Source organism: Thermobia domestica, chromosome 5 (genome assembly GCF_964235325.1).
Source record: "Thermobia domestica chromosome 5, izTheDome1.hap1.1, whole genome shotgun sequence".
Lineage (NCBI taxonomy): Eukaryota > Metazoa > Arthropoda > Insecta > Zygentoma > Lepismatidae > Thermobia > Thermobia domestica.
The window spans coordinates 138416451-138434876 of record NC_137458.1 but is presented as its reverse complement, the minus strand read 5'-3'; the positions used below and the strand labels follow the sequence as shown (position 1 = coordinate 138434876).

General features: G+C 33.6%; 1 protein-coding gene across 1 annotated transcript in view; it reads left to right on the top strand.

Moving 5' to 3' along the window:
* kek2 (leucine-rich repeat, immunoglobulin-like domain-containing kekkon 2 protein) overlaps window positions 1-18426 on the top strand; it is a 939728-nt gene that overhangs the window by 629966 nt on the left and 291336 nt on the right. The gene's annotated exons all lie outside the window — the stretch shown is intronic.

The following is an 18426-nucleotide window of genomic DNA, read 5'->3' as shown; positions in this document are numbered from 1 at the left end:
ACTTTCAAAATAACAATCCAAGATTTGTTGCTATAAAGACCAGCATTCACTAGTGTTTTGTAATTGTAGTGATTCATCATCATACTACTTTGAATTGGTTTATATTGAACTCTGAATTCTGATGACATAATAAGATTTCATCAAGGATTCCAGTATGTTGAATGACATTGGCTGTTTCCAGATTGAAAGTAAGTAAGTAACATCATCCGTTCTTTCTCACATTTGTGTTCATTGCCAATCCATGGTCCTCTTGTTAGATAAGATTGAGAAACCAAATGGTTTCTCAGGTTAAAATTTTTAACATTACATTCTGAGGTTGGTTGGTTATGAGTGTAAGATTAAAATGAAATCTCTGAATTTTACGTCCCATGGTTATGCCAGGTAGGCTAAAAAAAGACGGTAATGATGAGAAATGAATGAAATGGTGGAATGAAGAAACTGGGAGGAAACGGGAAAACCCCGAGGAAACAAACGCACACGGTATTCGTCCACCACGAGTGTAGAGAATGAGCAGAAGAAGAATGTAAAGAATGGTTTTCGCTATTGCGAGAAGAGATTATCAGATTTGGTTTACATCCATGCTCTTTTTGAAATTTCTTACATTCTAAATCTAAATTTAATATCGCAGAATATAAACCCATGAAATAAACATACGACCACAGTCTAATGCACTCTTACGTTTAATACTGAGACTCAAGGTTAGTTGGTGGGGGGCGCGGTGGCTCAGTGGTAGAGCGTTCACCTCTTGTGCTTGGGGTCCCGGGTTGGATCCCAGCCCCCGCCAAGTGAACTTTGTGATGGACAGACACCGTGCTCGTGGGTTTTCTCGGGGTTCTCCCGTTTCCTCCCACTTTCTTCATTCCACCATTTCACTCATCTCTCATCATCACCGTCTCCTTTAGCCTAACCGGCATAACCGTGGGACGTAAAACTTAATGATTTCATTTCATTTTCAAGATTAGTTGAATTGAAGCATGAAACGTCAATGTGAAATTAGGGTTAAGAAATGTGAAATATCAATTGATAGGTTATGACTTTAAAGTAATATTAAATAGACTAAACTTTGTTTCCATAAACTTGAACAAGAATAGATCATTTGCACATGGTAAATTGTTTCCGAAAATGTACAGAACGTAAAGAAAGACCGTGATCTTAGGTAAACTTTAAACATTGTCCAACATATTTATACCAGATCTATTCAATTAAATTTAGAAATGTGGTGGAAATGTACAGAAGACATTAATATCAATCTTTGATGATATTTTCTGGCTTATCGTGTTAAACTGGTTGTTATATTTCTATTTTGGATAGTGGCTCAATGGTAGATTGCTTTCCGCACTTGTGCAACGAGTTACAGGTTCAATACCGGACTACACAAGTTTCTACAGGATAACATTTTGAGTTTTCTAAGTTTGTCCCATTCACCATTGCTTCTTCATTTCACATGATTTTTCAGTCAACTGTGATTTTTCAGATCATATTTGTTATGTTTAAAATAGGAATATATTTTAAACCCGAGCCAATACTACCAATAACTGTAAGATTGATTACCTAAAGTAGGTAGGCTATGCGCAGATGCTAATTCTCCACAATGTTGCCCAATAAACTTCAGTTGCGTCATAAATACCTCACTAATGATTCTCATAACACTTCTTAATTGGAGCACAGTATCCGATCTCAATACATTATACAAAACACTCTAACTTTCCAACTTCCTCCTGAGTTATCACAAATTATTCAATTAAAATCTCTCTATAATAGGTCTACATAAGATAATGACTCTTTGAAACATTAAATCTCTTTTCGCCCACATTTAATTTCCAACAACGTCCATTTGTGATATTTTCCTTCGGTCTATGTTGCTTATCGTAAGATGTTAATAATTGATTACATTTTTTATATTATTCAAATTGTGTAATACAAAGGTTTAGTTTCGGTAGAGAAGAGAGAGAGAGAGTATCTATTTTTGTTGTGTTAAAAAATACCCCATTTGAGACAGGTATTCGCTTTCTAACAACGCTTCAACTTAGTTGTAATTATTTTGCATTAGCAATGCTGCAGAAATTGTGGAACTCTAAACGGTGTAATATTCAGTATCTCACATACTTACGATATGGAATTCGAATGCTGTTACCTTCAAAAATAAATCACAAACAAAAATCCAGTATTTAAAATATACAAATGCAAATCTTCCACAAACGCATGTAAATGTGTTCGGATTTTAATTTCACAGTGACTGATCGCCTATTTAAAAGATGTATTTGACCACGTAATTCAAAGGTACAAAAAGAGACGACAGGGCAACCAACATGTTCTAGTCATCTCATAAACCTCCTGTGTGAATTACATCTATTAGTACAAGCGCATATTCTTCAATTAGTGTCTATTATTGATACACAATACATTTGTTGAATTCGCATGACAACACCGTCAATCATCATTAACAACTGGATCACTATTATCTGGTAAATCAATACGAAATCCATTCTCATGTCACAACCATATTACCCAATGATTTTAATACACATATAAATAGACTGGTTAATACTTATTAAAATAATCTCTTAATACAAAGATCTGCATTGATGTGGTTACATGTTGGAATTAGCAACATAGTTAAATGAGAGAATTTAACATTGTCGTACTAGTTTCAATTATGAATTCAATTTTGGAATTAAAAGTAAATAATTTGCTGCGTAGAATTATTCAATATTATGGAGATACGTTATAGTAGTCATATACAAACATATATAGTGGGGAATCCAGACAGGAATTTGAGATAGAGAGTAACACATATACACACATCTATATGTGCATATCTATATCATTGTGTGTGTGTGTGTGCACGAGGGTAAGGTGGAAAGTTTTCCAGCTTTTACAGGGACGGCGTTGCTATTAATAAAAATTTATTTTTTATTGGATTTGAGTTTTCAGAAGGCGAGTGACCAGCTTTCATTTTGCTTTTTCCTTTTTTAGGCGCTGTTAAACCTCAATCTTAATGTACTTGTGGGGTCGTTCAACTTTCTAATGCAATATGTATTGTGTTCCTATTAGGTTTTTGGAGGAAATTTGTGCCTGCGCAAATGTATCCTGTCTATATCTCTTTAAATTTCTAGCAACATCATGTACTAAGTTTATAACAACCTTTCTGCTCAAATCTGGTTTAGCGGATGCTTGAGATTCGAGTCTCAATTTCGTATTGTTTATATGGACACATTGACTCATTACAAATGGTATGGCTTTAGATTTCGATTGGAGAAGATGGCGAGGAGAATTAGAGCTATGATGAACTAGTTCATAAGGTGAATACTTATCAAACAGTGGTCTAGGTTCGATTCCCGATGGAAAAAGATAAGTTTTCTCATTCAAGCCTTCGGAGCGAGAGACTCGGGTTTGACTCCCAGTAGAAACTTATATGGTACAGATTCTACGTTAAGCTGCATATCCACGTCTCATATAGAGACATACATAGCTCAACAATGCATTTCCCTCATTCTCTATTCCCCACTAAAATATTTTATTGTAATTGTGACAACCATCTTTTTATTATAATTAAGATTTACTAATGGGATGATATTTTCTCAATTAATATTGAAAAAGGTAGTGGTAGTAGATATCTACTACTTCAGGTTTGAGTAGAGAGTGTAGAGTGAAGATGGAATATACAGTAAACTCTATAATCTGACCTTGCGCTACACTCTGCCATTCAGTATTCCGGCATTTTGTGCTGAACTCTTTGTAATTGTGGAGGGGCCATGATGTCACTAGACGGGCGGGCATTTGCTAGATTAGTGAGAGTATACAATCCTCATATACCTTCATGTAGTCCGGTGATTTTGGTAATCCAGTACAACATGGCTCGATATTCAGAGGAACAGTGAGAGTTTCCTGTATTTTGGGGAGAGCCTCCTGTGTTTAATGGCAAGAAACTGCTTCTCACTGTCTTTTAGCACTTTATTTTATATAGATTCATATTGAAATTGATAGTTGTAAAGGATTTCTATCACTTCTGGTTTCAGTAGAAAGCTAAAAATAGAAATGAAATGAAATCTTTAAGTTATACATCCCACGATAATGCCGATTAGGCAAAAGGAGACGATATATTGATGAGAAATGAAAGAAATGATGGAATAAAGAAAGTGGGAGGAAACAGAAGAACCCGGGAAAATCATGCACATGGTGTTTGTCCACCACAAAGCTCACTTGGCGAGGGCTAAGATCGAACTATGGACCTCATGTAACAGAGATGAACGCTCTACCACTGCGAAGTTAGAAATAGAGATGAATTTCTTTCTTGGGACGCTTAATTGACTGCAGAAAACCGTTTGTTGCCATCTGTTGAAATTTCACGTTATAGTGATCAACATTAAAATCAGAAATGGTTTATTTCTACTTCCGGTGGGTGGGTCGCCTCCACCAAGAGGTCGATTCCTAACCTTTGATCCTGTGAATCTTGACCAAAATTAATGATGGCCAATTAAGTAGTTCTTGAGATGTTTTGTTTCTCGGAAGAACCCATGGAAAGACAGAGTACATACAGTTATTTCTGGTAAACTAAGTTCCTTAAAAATTGACTAAGTCCAAACTAAACACAAACTTTCAATGCCAATAACTGAGGAACCAAAGTTCTTTATAGAAAAATATATTACATACGTGTTAAGTAAGTTGAAGTCTATATTCATTTAAAGTTTATAAATTAAAACAAAGCTTCTAATGTTACGTCCCTCAGTTATGTGATCTAATTAGGCTCCAGGAGAAGAATGAACAGTGAAAGTAAATTATTGACATTAATTGGTTTTAAAAAAAAAGAATGTAGACCGGAACGAAAGAACCACGTGGAAACCTACAAGCACAATGTTGTCCACCACAACGTCTTATGATCGGAAGTCGAAGCAAAGACCCCTTGTGCCAAAGGTGAGTAATTGCAGTACCGGATTAACTGTACCTATCGCGTACTATGTCATTGTGATTAGTTATTATTGGAAAATTCAAATGATGGTCGAGATAAGGTGTGTATAACTACATTAAAAAAAAATTAAAACTCATCTCTATTTTCAAATAAGTAGTCTTATTCTTTGTCGACTAGAGACAAACCCTTATAATCTCGTTGTTTTTTGCCCTTTGTTCTTCAAGATATCCATTCTACGTGTTGGTACGTGTAAGAAGACATCAACGGAAACTGGGTATGAGATTAGAGTGTTCTTTTTAACCTGACTACTTACAAACGGTGTTTGTTATTTTTCTGAGAGATGACGAAATTCAGTTAAATGATTATATCATCCTTCCTTAGCATAAAACCAAAAGTACTAGCCGCTGCCATTTATTGGTCGGTTTCAGTAACCTGCAAAACATTGACACTCAGCAAAGTCACGTAGTATCATCGCTGAATACCATATATGGAATGCAATGTGGTGAGTTGTAACGAATGTCAGCTATTCAGACAAACGCAGCAGAACTGAAAAGTAGTGGAGAAAAAATTGTTTCGGAAAGACAAGCAACGTGCGTGAATGAAGGTTGAAGAGGTACGTGAACAATGTTCTCAGGGATTTCATGACGACCCTTTTTCGTCCAAATTAAGAGGTAACTTCGTGCAAAGCACCATTATACAATAGAAGCCACCATCAGCATCATATATAAGGTGATTCATGCGGGACATCGACATACATTGACATGTTGACGGATTATGACTTCTTTCACATGTGTGCCAGAAGGTGATAGAGATGGGAGGCAATTACATTAAAGAAAGGTAACAGGTTTTCTTCTGTGCATAAAACCAGGTACGAATTATAACAATGTTCCCACAATATTTTTTCCAACCCTTATATACATATTGTATATAAGTAGTTCAGTAACCACACTGAGAAAAAAAGTGTAGGTGGCGTACTTAAAAAGATAAGTTATATGCGTACTTCGTGTAGTTTTTGGACTTAACGTACAACAGACGTATAACTGAAAACGCATGTTTTATAATATTTTCTGTATAAGTGTTCCATCTATACGTACCTTCCGTATGAAACAATGTAGGCGGTCAGCATCTCACGTACAAATGGACGCATATAACATATAGCTGACGAAGGTAACATAAGTATATGCATGTGATATACGGAAAACTGTTAGATGTCAGACATCCTGCAACGGCATGATGTAACATCTAAGGGCAGTGCCTATGTAGCATACTGATAACGTATGCTCCGTACTGATTTCTATAGTAAGCAAGAGGATACCGTATATTTGTACAATATACCGCTGTCCGGAGAAAGGATTTTTCTCTGTGCAACTGATAGAGTAGCCTGCGACTCTAGGCTGATGAACACACTTTATGTTTGAGTCACACACAGAGTACGAATGTTTGTTTGTCAACATGTTACTGAATATTTTATAGCTCAGTTTCCGTCTCTTTTAATGATCCTATGGGACAACTCTCTGTTATTACTGTAATTTACAAAGTCATACGGATTTAATTTAAAGTGTACACTGAAAGGATTCTACATTTATCTTTCGTTTTTCCTAAAAAAAAGAAAAAGAAAAAAGAAAAAAAGAAAAAAAAGAAGCGTGGATATTTTACTTTAACAATGTTGTACCAATTACACTCTAACATTTTCACGTCTTCTTCATAGGTAATGCACTTGTTCACTATGAGTGTGATCCTATGATCGATTCTCGTTTGAAACAATTGCCTTGGATAGAGACCATATTGTAATCGATAGATTTTATTGACCTGAATAAAATTAAATAAGCACACTGAAAAAAAAATGTATGTGGCGTACGTAAAATCTTATGTTACATTTGTAAATCCTATAGTTTTGGACTTAACGAACAGCAAACGTATAACAGAAAACGCATGTTTTATAATACTTACTGTATAAGTGTACCAGCTGTACCCACTTTCCATATGAAGCAGTATAGGCAGTCAGGATCTCACACACAAATGGACGTATATAACATATAGCTGACGAAGGTAACATACATAGATACGTACACACACACACACACACACACACACACACATATATATATATATATATATATATATATATATATATATATATATATAAGGAAGACTGTTAGATATCAGACATCCTGTAACGGCATGATGTAACATCTTAAGGCAGTGATTATGTAGCATACGGATAACGTACGCTACATACTGATTTCTGTAGTAAGCAAGAGGATTCCGTATATTAGTATAATATACCGCTGCCCGGAAAACGGATTTTTCTCAGTGCACATATATTTCATGCGTAGTTTTCGAGGAAATCGAGGAAAACAGTAACCATGCAATCTATTAAAACTAAACCATACTGAAGTATACCCTTACTAGGTTTTTATTTATGCCGCTTGAAAGATTATAGTACACATTTAGGTTAATAAGATATATCCCATAATTATTATTATTTCTTTAATTAATTATACGTAACTCTTAACTATTTTCTCTTTCTGCTATCAGCAAACTATGGAAATATAAAGTGGTGGTTTCCCGTTGCTTTCCATCGCGCAGTATTCCAGCCGTTAAAGTTACTTTGATCACACCTGAAACTAATGTCCAAATTGCTGTGGATCAAGCGGAAAACTGATTACAGGGTGTTAGAAATGTGGGTAGAAAAGGACAATTTTTGATATTGTTAAGAAGAGGAAGAGAAACTGGTTGGGATATTTGCTGAGAAGGAACTGAAGCATGAGAGACATCGAAGAGGGTATAGTGGAAAGAAAGAGAGGGAGGAGCGAAAGAATCAGCAATTGATACACGATATCAAAACAAAAATATCTTAAATGAAGACGATGAGGTAGCGGAAGACTGTGGAACATTGAAGCTTCTCAGTTGCGCCAGTCAATAATGACAGAATAACTATGATGATCATGCAATCTTAACTTTAACATTTCGGATTCCAATGTATACATTAAGTGCTTTCTCATGTTACTTAGGTGCTAAAATGAATGTTTGATTCAAGGATGTTATAAAATAGAGGATCTGCCCATATGTATCTTCATTCTATTATATCAATGAAGCCAAAAAACAATTGAGCATCAGGACGTCTGATTGGCTACTCTCGTTTTCGCTCTCCTCTGATTAACTACTTTCGTTTCCGCCATGGTTTTTGGCTCAAAACATTGCGGTCTTATTGGCCGGAGTGAGCATAGTAGGGGTGGCGAAACTGTGATGCATGGCTTCAAGATTTTGTTGTAAGGGCAGATCCTCTATTTTATAACATCCTTGGTTTGACTCCTATCTGTAAATAAATACATATCATCCTTTGGACAATCTTCTAGTTGAACTGAAATAATAGTTTAACATTATATAATAATTATGGGTTATATATTATTAACTATACTATATTGTCAACTATCGTTTGGCTTCTGTGCCATAATGAATACCCTTATTAGAGTATCTATATTACTTCAGCATCTTTCTTAAGGTTTACAAAAATGATAGAGAAAATAGTTTTCCTTGATCTTTTCAAAATCTACGCATGATGTTTACAACCATCCACATTAGTTTGTAAATCTTAGAGAGATTTATCGATTGATATGTCTCATGCTTCGGCATTTTGTTTTTCATTCGTATTATGCAAATAATGTTGAATATAAACGGTTGTTTTTAAATATTTTTCCCTTGTTTTGTTCGGGATACACAACGTTCTCATCTCAATTGTCGCAATATTTTTTTTATCAGTTGACGCATGATTTATTTTTTCTACAACACAACTTAGATTCTTTTTTTAAAAAGAAACTTAAACTACATTGCCTAAAACTTCAGGAAGTGAAGTTGCTATGGCGACGAGCTGACAACTGTTCATCAATAGTGAAAGACCGAAGGCGTCGCTAACGGAAAGTTTTCCTTCGCTCTAATGCAATTATCTCCGAACGTTTTGAAGTTTTGACATTCATAGAGCAATAAAAACCGACAGCAGAAAATAATAGAAGTAACGCGATATTCTTTTTAGATATGCCCCTGCCTGGTCTAGGCAGTGACTGTTACTTCTATATTTTCCCTTATCGCGTTGAAAATTAACTTTTCTCTGCCTTTTCTTATTATTCAAGTAAAAGAAATAATTATAAAGAAAACATTTAAACGGAACTAATTTAATAAAGTTTATGTATTCTTTTAATATACTAGCATCAAAATTTAATTTATTGTAACTTTTCAATTCGTAATTATTGTCTTTTAGTTTTCATATTTAGTGACAGTTATTTTTCACCTTTTTCCAAAGATTATATTCTTTTTGACATAGCCTACTTTCTATATCACGTAACTTACTAATGTAAGTACAACTTAGTGTACAAAAAAGAAAGACATTGGAAGTTTGAAATAATTCGCAATATGTGATTTATGTTGTTGTTTTCTAATTACAAAGTTATCATAATGTATATAACCTGCATGTGCAAGTTGTAACAAGGGGCTCATTGGGGATTCATTAGTATAGTGTTCACCTCTGGTGGTGTCGGGTCCCTGGTTCGATCCTAGATCGCGCAAGTGGACTTTGTGGTGAACAAACACCATATTGCTGGGTTTTCTCGTGATTCTTCAGTTTCCTCCCACTTTCTTCATTCCAACATTTCATTTATGTCTCATCATTACCGTCTCCTTTAGCCCACACGCCATAATTGTGGGACGTAAAACTCAAAAATTTCATTTCATTTCTTTTTTCTTTTCTTTTCTTTTCTTTTTTTGAACATAGTGGGGGCCAATCACAGAGGACTTGCTGCCATCGAGTGCTGTACGTATCCGTACGTACCTTATCATACATTAACATCACAGGAACACAAAAATCTGTTATAACAGTAACCAACAAATTTACTTACTAAATAAAAGCAGGAAAATCTATTTATTTACCATTTTAATGGGAAACCAGTGTGGAGAACATTTTCAAGGTGAGCGTTAGTTACCCAGGAAAATAAATTTCAGTTCAATTTAAGAGATTACGTGAGAAATACACTTTTAATAAGAGGTCACGATGGCCGGATGAAAGGGTTCAATGGGCCAGAGCTGGCCCAAAGACGGGCTGTTGCACATGCCTAGTATACAATTTACTTAATGTTTGTTAATAGGTATGGTATATAGCTGACAAACTGGACTCGACGATCATGAACTTCGTATCACTGGGTTTTCTTGATACTCCGTTTCCTCCCACATTCTCATTCCACAAACTATTACATGATCATTAACATAATATCTGTTTCATTTAGCCTAGGATCAGAACGAGATGAATGACAAATTTGAAATTAAATTTTCGTTTCATTTCGAGAATCATTAATTAATTCAATTTAGTGTTAGAATATGAGGTTTAAACTAATTCTAGGTTTCTATTGGGGGAGTTTTTGAGAGGTACAACAATGAAATATCATAAGTAAATATTCAATGAGTTTTAATAGAGTTTAATTGAGAGTGTGAATTTAAGTGTATGTTAGTGAATTTTCTTATTCACTGGGAAAAGACCGGCACGAATAGATTTCTCTGACACATGCCTGGTAGATCCTGATGGTAATAATTATTTCAATTCCGTGTTTTGATTGTCGTTCAGCTCTAATCCTGATATAGCCTTTATTAGACTTGGATTATTATTTCAGAGACTAAGTAATGATAACTAGTAATCCTTTGCTAGTCCTGTAATAACTATGCCGAATAACATGTATTTCGGCAATGTTACATTTGAAATAAATACTGTTTCCTGTATAGAAATATCAGTCTCTTTCTGTTATAATTTAAATCAGAGTCTGGTAAACGAAGAGTAGAAAACTTAATTTATGTCCGTAAGGACGACGGACATAAATCTTGCGTCGTTTATTGTCTGAGTACCACTGGATGCCATCTTTAAAATTAACCTCAGATTTTTATATCAGGACCTTTGCTCAGGTTAAGAATCTAAAAGCACGTGTGGCCATGACGTAAAACCAAGTGCAGTAATAAAACTTTTCCAAGTCCGTATTCCAGAAGTTTCGGAACAAATTTCGGAGTTCATGAAGTATAAAATATATTTTTGTCAGCTTTTCGGAATTCTAATTATGTAAGTGAAGCTGTCCTTGTTAAGAAAATAAAAAGTAATCATTTATGAAGGGCAAAACTCAAGCCATAATCTATTATTATATTAATATTATTAAAATACAACTGCAATAAGATGTCCCGAGTCGTCGACGCTTTGCGCTAGATTATAATAAAAATCATATCTTATTTTAACTACCTGTGTGGTAATATGGAAATATTACACAATTCTAAGAATTGATGTCTTTCACCCATTTTTTCCTTTTCTTACTGACGCATATCTAGGACTCTTTTTGAGTACTCTTAACTCTTACTTAGGCGTCTTATATATATATATATATATATATATATATATATATATATATATATATATATATATATATATTTCTATATATATACATATAGCCCATATATATATATATATATATATATATATATATATATATATATATATATATATATATATATATATATATATATATATATATATATATATGTGTGTGTGTGTGTGTGTGTGTGTGTGTGTGTTGGTATATTCAGTCATTACCTTAATCAATATTATAGTATTATCGCTATATTTTTATTCATTGAATTATCTTCAGCATATCAAAATGGCATCTATACTTATGTTTATGCATCAGTATATTACTGAGTTGATGGTCGTATAAGAATATATATCTTATCTAGTAAGTTATAATATAGTAAAATCCGTTATTTTTGTCTAATCTTGTAATTATTTTCTCTCTTTTCAGGTAAGCACTTTTCCTCATCTAGGATTCATTATTGATTTTTTATATATATACAGATATTTACAGCACGTGAGTACCTGCTAAAAATGCATACTTACCTATTAAAATAACTTACTAGTTAATATTTTATTCTAATGATTTGAATAGTTCCTAAATATCAGCAATTTATTCACTAATAAATAATTTCGTATTTTCATAGATATTGGCTAATTCGATAGAAATCATAGCATTAGATGGACAATAAAAAAATCCACATGCTTTACGAACGATCAGAAGGAGGCTTTCTACCCTTTACGGGTGCTTTTAATCCTTTTAGCGGCCTCTCACTAAATTTGTCGCCAAAGACTGAGTATATATAAATAAGTATGTCTCAGCTAGGTCATAGGAAATGGTGTATCGGACTCTTAATTTCCTGTTTGCTAAAAAAAAAAAAAAAAAAACTGCTTATTTCCTTCTTAACTAGTATTCTCTATCGAAAAAATATTTGCCTGGCTTGTCCAGCTTTTAATTTCTATAAATTTTTAATATTCGATTAATGAATATTATTATTGTGAAATAGTGCTTATTAAGATGTCTTTACGTTCTCATTATCAAAAATTGGGAGATTAAGATTTAGTCTAATCTCAATGGAGATTTGGGAGCTTATCAGCTGCTCAACTTGCAGACCAAATTAAAAAAAAAAAACAGGTTTACGATCTTCTTAACCTTGATATTGTATTTTTTTATCATTTTCTAAACTTATTCCTAGTTAACATAATCGTATATCTATCATATTCATTATTTAATGAATTATTTCTTATTTTTATTAATGTCTCAAAATGAATAAATCTACCTTAATAACCTAATTGTTACATTTCGTTTTATACCAACGTTAGTGCACCAGCGTATGGGAATAATAAATTAAAGGGGTTATTCAGGCTTGACGTAAAGTCAAAATTGCCACTTTCAGATATAAACTTTGCAGGAAACGAAAGAGTGTCAATCGATAGTTCTACGTTAGTGCTGGTTAGTGTTACAAACAAGACTTCAGTAATCCTACTTATGAAAAGTTACTAATACACGAAATTGGTATTTCTGGTTTGCCGTCAAGATAAAATAGGCACTTTTGCAGATAAGTTTACAACTTTTGTTAGGGCCACGTCAGTACTGCTCAGGCTACAAACACAACGCTAGTGTTCCTACGTCCGGAGGTTTATTGAAAAATTATTTGTGGTTTTACTGGTCTGACGTGAAGCCAAAATCTTAACTTTTAGAGTTAAAGTAAAACGGAGAGTGTGTATACCGTTAGTGTTACGTTAATGTTGGAAAATGCTACAAACTCAACGTTAGTGTTAATAGTACGGAAAATTATTAACAAATTGTTGTGGTATTCTAGCTTAATGTCAAGACAAAATCGCAATTTTTATAAATAAGCTTTGCGGAAAATTAAAATGATGTAAATCGTTGGTGCTACAATAGTACTGGTTAGTGCTATAAACACACGACATTAGTATTCTTACATACAGAAATTTGTTACTAACGTTGTGCTTCTATTGTTGAGAATTGACTTTAATTTTTGTTTCCACACAGTTAGTTTGTTAAAGACATGTATCTAGATTGAGGTCAAGGCAAAATCACCACATTACACAAAATCGTCAACTTCCCGTTCGTAGGAGCATTAAGGTCGAGTTTACAGCACTAACCAGCAGTAACGTACAACTAACGAATTACACATTTTTGAAATCCAAAACTATGTTTTGCAAATGCGGCGTTTCAACTTTCAAAAAGTGAGAACAGAATTACCACTTCAATGTATTAATTCATTTTCGTATGTAGAAACACTAGCGTTGTACTAGTAGCACTAACGTAGCACTAAAGATTGACATTCTTTTTATTCGCCACGAAGTTGTTTTGTAAAAGTGGTAATTTCAGCTTGACGTTCAGCTAGAATGGTCACTTTAATTTGTTAATAACTTTTCTTACGTAGAAGCACTAACATTGTGCTTGCAGTGGTATCCATTGCTAACGAAGAACTAGCGATTTACATTATTTTCTCTAACCAAAAGGTTATGTTTCAAAAATGGCGATTTTAACTTGACAACAAAGCAGAATCACACTTTAACTTCTAAGAAAAAGTCCGTACGTAGAAGAACCAACTCTGTGCTTGTACCACTAACCAACACTAGCGTAGCACTAACTATTTAAATTACTTTTGTTCTCCACGAAGTTATTTTGTTCAAGTCACGAATCTAAATTGTTGTCAAGGAAAATCACAACATCAATTTATCAATACTTTTCAGTACGTAGGAACACTAATATTATGCTTCTAGCAGTAGCAGACAGTAAGGTAGCAGACATTAAGGATTGGTACTCATTTTATTCTCCACGAAAGTATTTTAGTTAGAGTTGTGATTCTAGCTTGACATCAAGCCAGAATTCTCACTTTAATTTGCGTATAACTTCTCTGTACGTTGGAGAACTTATGATGTGGTTGCAGCACTAACTAGCACTTATGATTAACATCCTCTTTCTTACTCAAAAAGAGTTTTTTAAACGTGACGATCCTAGTTTAACGTAAAGCCAGAATTACCAATTTAATTTGTTAATAAGTTTCTGTACGTGGAATCACTAACGTTGTTTCACTATGATTGATGCAGTATGATTGAAAGTAGTTTTTGAATTACATTTTCTGACACTTAATAATAATAATACCGTGTTTCATTTCCACAACTAACTTTCTAATATCAATAAAAGGCTTTATGTACTCCACTAATCTATATGGTGATTATATTTTCGTTATAGATGTTACAATTTTGTTGATGTCAATCGCTTTCTATCATAACTAAATCTAGATAGTTTTCTGCATGTATAATATCTCATAATTTTGTTCTGTTATTGTATTCTGTGTACTAGAATTAACTTCTTTTGGGAATGTTATTTGCGCAAAAGCAATATTTACATTTGCTTTTCAAAATAAGGATAACACAGTATAATTACTACAGCAAGCCTCATTATTATTTTGATTGATAATTATATTTTGAGTTGTTTTGATATGATGTTTCATTTTAAATTTGTTTTTAACATATAATGGAACCCAAATATTATTCTAAATACTTTATAATTCTGTTTATTTATTATTGTTTTATTCATCAAATGTTTCCTTAATGTCAATAAACTGAAATGAATTCTGTTTATCAACAGTATAAATTGAACATTTTGTGTCAACATAGTCGTTAAGTAAATTTGTTAAATACCGGTAGCATATACGTGTAAAGTTATAACAAAACAATGCTTAAAAAAGGCAACTACCGTTATTTCAGGTTTTATGGGGGGGGGGGAGATCTTCCGGCATAAGTAAGTTTCACGTTTTTATTAATATATTATCATACTATCGATGAATATACACATCACATACTCAGAGGTGTTATTGTTCCCCTGCTTTCCCCCAATGACTCCACTAAATGGCATTCGTGTCACTGCTAGTCTCATCATCTTTACCACACTAAAGAATTTGGTTATTTGATTTAGGTTAGCCTCAAGCTTTTTAGATGACGTTTTACACTTCAAAATATAATAAGCTTAGTAATAATCTGTATACTGAAGCAGATGGTGGAATGGTCTGATTCGAAGTATCCACTGACTATGAAACAGTCACAAATTTAAATACTATAATATGGTTTTAATTCCCGTCTTGTTCCTCACAGGGTGATCATAATTTTGACATTCTAAAAGCAGGACACATTAAAAAGTAGAAAATGAAATTGTGAAACACGATAGTGTTTATTGTTTGTAGAAAACATAAAGCAGTAGGTTAGAGTTCAGCACCGAAGCTATATGAGACGTGGAAATAGAGTTCAAATTTCAAAGCTCTTCCACCGTGAACTGAATCCCAGACCTAGAAATAAAGCAGTATTATATAATGTAAGTATCAATAATTATGCTGTTTTTAGTGACAAAAAAATCTGTGTTAAATACTGTCATTAGCTCATTTGGTATTGAAAATGATCTACTTAATGTTGATTACTACAAGCCACTTGATTCAAGTCTTTCTTGCCTTCAATAAGTTAGGTTTAGGCCCCTACTTACTAAGCAACTATCAAAGTTACTACATAACGATTATACTTCCTTAATTTGAACCTGGTGAGCAAAACACAATTAAGCTCTTAGTATCGAACCTATTACTCTCATCTGTGCACTACAAAGACACAGAACTGAAAACTATATTGACATTGTGTGCTGGTAGGTAGAAATTCCGTGCATATATTAAATGCTTCTATGAAGAGGTTTTCAGGCATGACATATCTAGACAATTTGCTTTATACACTATTATAATTCGAGCTAAAAAGTTGTTTGATGATCAGCCTAAGTTAATCATTGTGCTAAAGTAAATTGTGAAAATCACATACAAGCTGCAATTAAAAATCGGAACAAAATGTATTATTATTTTAAAAAATTGGGACAATATTTTGTATCCTCAAAAGGAAAAAATTCTGATTAATTGGGACGTATTCGTTATATGACTGAACAGAAATTACATTTTTCAATTCGCTTAGCTCAACTCTTCTTTTCCGAATTTTAATAGAGAACTTAAAAGTAATGAAGTATGTCAAAATTTCGAATAATATATATATAATATGCTCTATTTTCCATATAAAATTGATACAGTTAACAAACAAACTGTAGAGACATTTTAGGTAGAGTTGCCACCCGTTTCGATTTTGTGAGGATAGTCCTGATTTTGGAGAAAATGTCCCGTGTCTCGACATGACTCTGTCGGAACTGTAAAAAATTCCAACTTCCCTGTTTCTAAATGAGGTTGGTAACTATTATAATTGGTATTATTGAAACCTACTCTCTAACTGTGGTAGGCAGGTAGCAAGGGGCAGGTAGCACACAGAAAGTGAAAGGGGGACCGCTTACTCTACCCAAATGTTCACTTCAGTTTTTACATCCATCTTTTCAAAACGTAAATGTTTAATTCGGTGTAAAATATTAATTTATAATTACTGTCTTGTTATGTGTTGCTATATACATTATGGGCCAAAATTAGGTGTACAGTACCGTACTGTCAGCTCCTTTAACTGTATATCATTTCTTATTGTTATCCATCGGGTAGATTTAGTTCCTTTCTTATTTTCTCTTAATGTGCTTTTACTTACATTTTAGGCTCGGAAGAGCCGAAGCAAATAAACCCATAAACTATAATGTTATACTTGATCAATGCAGGGATGTATACCTACGTTTGGGCGCGCTCACTCCACCTTGTATATTATTAATACTATGGATTATTTCCAAAGTTATAATGAACAAGTTAGAAATTCACTAAAATATACACATTTCTCGAACTTATAGGGAGTAGAATTGCTCGAGCCCGCTGTCCCCAAATAACGTCTCTGTGTAAAGGAGCTAATAGGGAGAAATTACCAGAAATCAGAAATTACCAGAATATTTAATAATGTAATGTGACTTCTTCTAGGTAAGAGCAAAACATATTTATTTAATTGATAAAAGAAAAGTGAGACAATTTAAATCATATAGCCACTGTTTCATATAAAATTCATACTTCCATTTTAAGCAGTATGCATATACTTTACACGTTATGTATCTAAATACATGCAAAGCAATAAATTGAACATGTTAACACAATTCAGTTCTTTAATACAATAATAATAAAAATCGGGACTTGAATTCCCGACAGAGCGACGTCGGAACACAGGACATTTTCCCTGAATCGGAACTGTCCTGACAAAATAAAGACCGGTGTCAACCGTATTTTCATACTTCGTTTAATTTTTCGTGCTATATTCTATACTTTTATGCTTTACTTAAAAAAAAAACAATGGTTTAGTATGCTTTCGAAATTATTTTTGCCTGGAACCTTACATAAACCGAAATCATGTTCAAGGTAGTAACCATATATCCGAAGTATTCTTATGCTCTTTGTGCCTTTCACTTGCTATAATAATTATATTTAATGTTATTCAATAAAGTAAGGGAGGGGGCCCAAATTTCGTCCCCATGTCATGTTTTCGTACCTTGAGGCTGCAGGATATAGGTTAGGAGAGCCAAACTTGCACATTATCTATAGTGACTATTCCTTTATTGGGTAGCCAAGATGAGTTGCGTGTATCAGCATTTAGTTTTATTTTTACAATATGATTTCAAAAGTATTGCAATCTGTCCAAAAACAAAAACGTGGTCCTAATTCCGTCCCCCATTAAAATTTCAAAAGAAAGTAGAACGTTAAGGTTTCTTTCGTAATAAGCAGTTTTATTTAACGAGTTACAAAAAAAAATACGCAGAAAAGTGTACATGTGTAGCTGACTATGATGATGTACTTTTAACTTTTACGTGTAACGAAGCAAACTACAAACAAATGAACTAAGGAAAATACAAGTAAAACAAGTGCAAAGAGAATTATAGAAAAACTGGTTATCAGGATAAGATGAGGATTTAACCATTTAAACAATCCCGGCAAATGAATATAGCACGGCGTTCAGCACCACAACAAGCTTCATGAAGCCATGTAAGGCATTGCGAGCAGCGGATCCACGTTTCACCATGTCTATCTGTAGAATATTTCCCCCCACAAATTGTACATTGAGCATCAGCATCATCCTCACTAAAGTTGTCAGACGAGTCAGCATATGGAATGTCAAAGCTTGAGTCACTGTCGCTTGTAGTGTCTTCTTTGGCTTTACGGAAAGATGGTTTCCCGCA